The sequence below is a fragment of the Schistocerca piceifrons genome, chromosome 3, assembly GCF_021461385.2.
Source record: "Schistocerca piceifrons isolate TAMUIC-IGC-003096 chromosome 3, iqSchPice1.1, whole genome shotgun sequence".
Lineage (NCBI taxonomy): Eukaryota > Metazoa > Arthropoda > Insecta > Orthoptera > Acrididae > Schistocerca > Schistocerca piceifrons.
Genome location: NC_060140.1, coordinates 964,544,985 through 964,552,448, shown reverse-complemented (window position 1 = coordinate 964,552,448; position 7,464 = coordinate 964,544,985). Strand labels below are relative to the sequence as shown.

At 44.8% G+C, this 7,464-nt stretch overlaps 1 non-coding gene across 1 annotated transcript; it reads right to left on the bottom strand.

The window, feature by feature from the left end:
- Nucleotides 1–2,802: 2,802 nt before the first annotated feature.
- Nucleotides 2,803–2,877, bottom strand: Trnas-cga. The gene has a single exon. It is a non-coding gene; the product is annotated as a tRNA-Ser (tRNA).
- Between the last annotated feature and the right edge of the window lie 4,587 nt (nucleotides 2,878–7,464).

The window sequence follows — 7,464 nt, the reverse complement described above, 5'->3', positions numbered from 1 at the left end:
TAGAAAGCGGGGGATGCTCTTTAAGGCTATTCACAGATGATGCAGTTGTCTATACCAAAGTAGCAACTTCAGAAGACAGTAAGAAAGACCTGTACAGAATTGATGAATGTTGCAGACTTTTGGCAGTTGACCCTGAACGTAAATAAATGCAACACAGGAAAAGAAATCCACTACTGTACAGCTACATTACTAATGACAAGCAGCTGGAGACAGCGCCTGCTATAAAATATCTAGGCGTAACTATCCAGAACGACGTCATGTGGAATGACCACATAAAACAGATAGTGGGAAAGCAGGTACCAGTCTCAAAATCTTAAGGAAATGTAACTCATCCACGAAAGAAGTGGCTTATAACGCCTTTGCTCGCCCGATTCTTGAGTATTGTTCATCTATCTGGGATCCGTATCAGGTAGGACTGATAGAGGGGATAGAGAAGATCCAGCGTAGAGAGGCGTGTTTCGTCAGGTAGTGAGACAGCGTTACAGAGATGCTAAACAAACTCCACTGACGTTACAAGAGTGGTGTTGTGTATCATGGAGAGATTTACTACTGAAATTTCGGGCAGCTTTTTTCAAGAGTCAGACAGCATATTACTTCCGCCCCCCCCCCCACCCCCCACCCCCCACTCCTGCATAAACACACACACACACATAGACCTCGCGTATTGACCTTGAGGGGAAAATTTGAGAAACTGTAGCCAATACAGAGGCTTACCTACGATCATTCGTCCTGCGCACTATTCGCGAGTGGAACAAGGTTTGAGGAATCAGATAGTGGTACCGAATGTACTCTACGCCACACACCATTAGGTGGCTGGCACAGTATGATGTAGATATAGGTGAAATACAGTCCGATCAATTCTGTCCCAGCTTAGCCATCGCTGCTTCGTTTGCGTGGACAGTAAGGTCTGCATCAGTTTTCTTTTTCTTCAATCGAATCTTTATGTTTTTCACAAATTGAAACATCTTCTAGTATTTTCACGCTGATTAAGGCCAAAAAGCGATTCCGCTAGCTGGAGGAAAAGGTCTTTTTGTTAATCACGCCTTTTGCGTTCTTATGAAGGTATTTCCATAGAAACGTTCATCGCATAATCATACTTCTTTATGTTTAACAGAGCGGTGAAATAGCAGTTATCGTACATGTAGCTTCACAAAAATTTTAATACAACGAAATATTTTCTCAAAAATTGTCACTCCCTGTTTCACCGCCATAGGGGTTGAATTTCCAAAAATGCTGAAACACGTGTTTTTTATTTCTGACCGAGAAACTAAATACCAACTTTCGTAGGTCTGGCTTCAAAATTGCGTTGATATCGACATATTTCGAAAAAAGCATGTTATTCCCTATCTCTCCCCCTAGTGGCGTAATTTTGAAGAATCCCCTCTTGAGCGGCGGCTGCAGTACAAGATCAACACGCTCTCCTAATTTCAAGTCTTTATCCTCAATGATTTGGGTTGCCCTTTATATATAGAGATCAGCACACGATCATCGTCAATCAAAGAAGTAAGAGTTTAGAATGGAACTGCTAAATTAGTGTACCGCCAGAGGGTTATAGTCTCACGACGTAAAACGTATAACTACAGAATTTTTCACCGCGACAGCAGGGTCACTCTCTCTTCAACACAACAACTTCCTCTGTTTCTGTTAGCCACGACTGTTATGACCTCTGCAGTCGTTCCGCGGTCTGTAGTGTTGTGTAGGGCGGCAAGTAATTCCTGGCGCTGCCGGCGCCGCCGGTGGGCCGCGTGATCGATGCGGGGGCAAAGTGTTTCTGCACAGATCCTTGTCTCGGCCTCGGTCACGCCACCGCTCCCCGCAGTCGACGGAAAGAACGGCCTGCCGCGGCCGGTCTGAATTATTCACGCAGTCACGGAAACCCGGTGGCCACGCGCCCCTAGCTGCGCCTACACCGGTCATCGCAGGCAGCCGGGACGGCGCCTGTCGCGTCCGAACTCACGCCTTGTGATCTCTGCTGGCTCTCAGGATACCTGCTTAAAATAATGTGGCGCGGAACCACTGGGAAAGTTCCCCAGCAACAGGGAGAAATTGCTGTGCTTGTCAACCACACGACACCTCATTATTCGACCCGCAAACATTTTTACGCAGTGACGTGTCTCTACTAATCCGACAAACAACTAATATTCACAAGCTGCCTATCGTGGTAAAGTCTGGGCAACCCATTTCTTACTACACACTGCCGGAGAAAATTAATGCAACACCCTCAAGGACAACCTCATTTTAGTGACAAGTGAGGTGATAGAGAGTTGTGCGACATAAACGAAAGTTGGTAGAAGTGTTTCTACATCTGAAAGATGATGCCTATTCAAATTTCGCACCAATCGCGTAAGAGTGGCTCTGTTCGCGCCACTATGAGGATGCTAATCAGGTTTGGTTTAAATACACGCTGTAACGGTCGTGAGCATTAGTTACCTCTGAGATTGGACGTGGATAGTTGATGTTATTAAAAAATGCCTTTAAGGAGACAAAGACGCCATCATTAACACCTCACTGAGTTTGAACGAGGTCATAGAATTACGGGTACTACAAACTAAATGTTTATTCTGCAAATATTGCAGGAAGATTTGGAAGGAATGTAGCCACCGTACGTGACTGCTGGCAGCGTTGTTCACGAGAATCAATGGAGACCGGCTCCGAACGGCCACGTGGCGTTACCGGGAGGGAAGACCACTGTGTTCGACGTATGGCTCTGGCGCATCTTACTGCGTCTGCAGCAGCAGTTTCAGCATCAGTTGACTTCGCAGTGACACAGTAGACTGAAACTTCCTGGTAGATTAAAACTGTGTGCCGGACCGAGACTCGAACTCGGGACCTTTGCCTTTCGCGGGCAAGCGCTCTACCAACTGAGCTACCCAAGCACAGCTCACGCCCCGTCCTCACAGCTTTACTTCCGCCAGTACCTCGTCTCCTGCCTTCCAAACTTTACAGAAGCTCTCCTGCGGACCTTGCAGGACTAGCGCTCCCGAAGAAAGTATATTGCGGAGACATGGCTTAGCCACAGCCTAAGGGATATTTCCAGAATGAGATTTTCACTCTGCGGTGGAGTGTGCGCTGATATGAAACTTTTAATCTGCCAGGAAGTTTCATATCAGCGCACACTCCGCTGCAGAGTGAAAATCTCATTCTGGACACAGTAGACTGTTACAAATCGGTTACTTCAAGAACAGTTCTGATCTAGACGCTGTGTAGCGCGCATTACACTGACCCCAAACAACCGCCATTTGCGAGTTCAGTGGTGTCAAGCGAGCAGGGTAGACGGCGGTGTGCTGGTTAGAAGAAGGCCAGTTGAGGCCGTGCAAACAGCCTGTCTGTGTGTTTGTTGCACACTGTGGACGTACACCTGGGTGCGATTTTGCGAGGCAGCGGATCACTTTCGTGGTTACGCCACCAACCGTGACCGCAAATTTGTTCGTCATCCTGCTGATTCGACCATTTGTGTTGCCATTTATGAACATCATACCAGGGGGTGTTTTCCAACAGGATAACGCACGTCCACATACCGCTGTTGCAACCCAACATGTGCTCGATCAACGCATTTATATCCGATCGAGAGCATATGGAGAATCGTCGGACGTTAACTCCAGCGTCACACATAACCAGCATTAACCGTCCCTGTGTTGACAGACCAAGTGCAACAGTCGTGGAACTCCATTCCACAAACCGACATCCGGCACCTGTACAACACAATGCGCACACGTTACATCGGATATTGATGTACCAGCAATTCACATGTGCAGTGGCTTATCTCGCGCTTACATTAACCTGTGGTCTTGCAGTATTGGTGACTTAAATGTAATACCTTGACAAATCATCATATCAATGTAGTGCTGAAATTTCATTACGCTACATTAATTATTTTTTGCCGTTGCGATTTTTTTTCATCAGTGTACATTATTGCAGGAGTATACTGTACTGCTTGCCTCCTGGAGCAGAAACATTTGTTATAAACTTTCGTGAAAGTGAAGTTTATTTACCGCGAAAAACTTCGTTAAGAGTTATAAAATGTCAAAATATTACGAAAAATATAATTAAACGTGTCATGCCCTACAAAGAACTGTTATATGGGAAACTAATATGATCATTGTCATTCTTAGAACAAATGCTTTGATGATTTTTTTGTTGTCACTTCTGATAATGTATCTGGAGCGTACTGGGGACTGACGTGATTTGTGTAAGTGTAATTTGGTAATTCCAAGCAGTAGATGAAATTTTACTTACGTCTGTACTCTCGTATTTTAGTATTTGCTTACCCCACCAACCTACGCTTTAAGAAATGTCTGTGAATATTCTAAATAACGCACGAGAGGCCCAGATGCTATTCATATTGTTGTCGGCAATCTTAAGACCGATAACGTTATTTCACTATGTTTCTGAACTGAGTAATAATATTTAACTCAGACGTGTTTAAAAAATAACACTAATAATACTCCTTCAGAGGGGATAGGTATTTTATTAATTTCAAGGAATATTACGAAAAAACATCGCGTTTGTGTGTGCTGCCCGAATCTGTGGCAAAGACGATGTTTTATCAATACTTAAAGAAAGCAAATATTTATCGAGAGAAGTTTCAAATATTACCAGATGGTACAAACAACTGTTCACGCTAGGACGTAACCCATGAAAGCTGGATATTTTTTAAGAAGTGTATTTGGTATTTAAGAAAAAGATACCCCTGAGAGCTTATTAGCGGAACTTATAGCTCTAAACCCCAAAGAGGGTTTAACACCGTGTGGTTGTAGTTTGTGCGTATAGGTGAGATTTATATTCTGATACAGCAGATTCTTACCACCAAAGAGAACTGCTATTACGTATGTGCATGCCGCTCCAATCTAAAGCAAGTTTCAGAGCTACCTGCGTTTTATTATATGCAAGATCCTCACAGATTGTTTCAGTGTATAGTTTGAAATTTTCATGTAACATATTACGAAAACAATATTCAATTAGGCCGACATGCAAAGATTTACTGTACAGAAATAAACTTTTATCAGATTCGTACTATACATTTTATAGCGTTTGCGTGTCTTTACAATAAGTTAATACAATAACATGGTTCATACAGACAGACATCCTACACGCCAAGACGCGGTACATACCATAGTATGGTAACAAATTCAGGCCAAATGAAACACACATGGTACAACAGAGCGTGTCCAAACTGTCGCTTCAGTGCACAGTGTACCGCCGCTTGCTTCAACTCTGGCGTGTATTCTCACACGAAAAGATCGTAAAGGTACCGAATGACATCCTACGGTAGACTGTTCCAACCATCTTGAGCTTTTTGTTGCAGTTCAGCAATTGTTCTTGCAGGCCCTGGAGAACGAGTAAGTTCTCTCTTCGCAGTGTCCTATACGTGCCCAATTGGCGAAAAATCTGATGATTTTGCTGGCCAGGGCAATTGTTGTGTACCACGAAGAGCACTTTGCTCCGAGCAGCCATATGTGAAGGCGCAACGTCCTGCTGAAAACGGGAGAACCACCGGGATAACTGCGTGTACAAATTAGCGGTTACTGGTTACTTAACACTGCAGAACCTCCGAGTGTGCCCGCGAGCTGCAACTGACGGCCTCTTACACCATGAAGCCTGGGGTGGGACTTGTGTGCTCTCTGAAACAGGCAGCTCACCAGGTCTACGTCACACCCGTGTGCATCCATCACTCGCTTGCAGACAGAACATACTCTCATCACTGAAGACAACAGAGCTCAGTTCCCACTCTCCAGCCGTGCTTGGCGGTGTCACAACCTGGCCAGAGGTACACGTATTCTTCATCGTGCTGCAAGCAGACGGTTCCCAATGGTTCCTGATGACACAGCAACTGAAGTCTCCAGATTTCGTCCCTGGACGACAGTGGGTCCGGAATCTCTGTTCATACAATGCGTCGATTGATATGCGTATGTACTACGCGGAAGTCTAGAACCAGTTCTACAGGTGTGGGCGTCTCCCACAGACTATATAAAAGTAGATAAATTGTTCCCAACATGTGGAGCACTCCGTCTATACGTCTGTCCAGCTTCCTGCAGGCCCACAGTGCGTCCCTGTTCAAATGTCTGAAGCCGATCAGCGGAGTACTTAGTCGGTCGGACATGGTTGTACCCTAGACTGAATGTTGCAAACACTGTTCACCTCTAAACTTAGCACAGTTATTGCCTGCAGAGTCAAAGCAGAGGGTGCTCAGACAAGTTTCCTTAGCACTACCTGATGGCCTATGACCGTGGCTAATGTATCGCTAATGCTACAACCCCTCGGTGTCAAGATATTACGTCCTGGTTCCGCTGAATATATACCTTGACGGTGCTGCACTTTCTTCCAGGAGCGTGAGTCTCTATAGGCTGAACCCGAACTACACCGAAAAGAATTTAGGATGTTGTTCAGCGATATTTTCTTAGTATTTTGGTGGGAAGGACACGTGGTCTCCATTGCCCATTACAAAATAGTTATATTTGTTTCGATTTCTTACCTCCATTTATCTCTGCATCTCTATTTCAATGAAAATGTCTGCGTAACAGTCCAAATGTCGTCGGTTGTGCGCTGCGTGTGTTGTTTGAAAGCAAACTTGTATTCACTGCGGTACTTGCTACCGATAACACTACTACCCATTTCTCTCTTGCTGCTCCAGATTGCCTCCATTGCTGGTCGGTTCCGTCTCGGGTTTGTTTCCAACGATAATGCCCATTTCACTCTTGCTCCTCAAGCTTGTCTTCATAGCTGGTCGGTTTTGTCTCGGGTTTGTTTTCCGACGGCAATACACACAGTACTATGTATAGGTTTACTGGTGTAGAGTTTGCCGATGTTCACCTGATGAATGAAGTCATCGAAGGCAGTGGAAGTGCTAGATGCCGACGCTATGCTGATGTGTTCGCACAGCAACGACAACTTTATCACATCACCTTCGCATTTGAGGAGTGCTGTATTACTAAGTATCCTGTGCTAAACGTATTGGTGACTATACATTATAGTAGTCTTTCCGTCTGTTGTGGAGATATTTTCAAATAAAGAAAGGTAAGTGAGCTATATAAGCGGAATTAATTATAATTATTATTCTCCAACGACCTACGCAGACCTGTGGTTCTTTGTTCAAATCTCCCTCCGAAATTTCGTCGGTATAGTTCGATTTCACCCTGTATAATGATGTGTATGTGAAAAGGTTTCAGCACAGTTGTGGAAGCTTGGAGCATTATCAGCTAAACTTGTTACGCATGTTACTTACATCTACACACACCACAAGCTGTCTTATGATGTGTGGTGGAGGGTACTTTGCGTAACACTTCCTCCTTTTCGTTACGGTCCCGAATGCATCGTGAGATCAGCGATAGTGGGACAGCGTCCGTACGAGTTCGAATACCTTTAATTTTAGCTTCATGGTCTTTTGGTGAAGTAAACGTCAGAGGAGGCGGTGTACTGACCGACTCGTCTAGGAACGTACTCCCTCGGGAATTTCAACAGCAAACC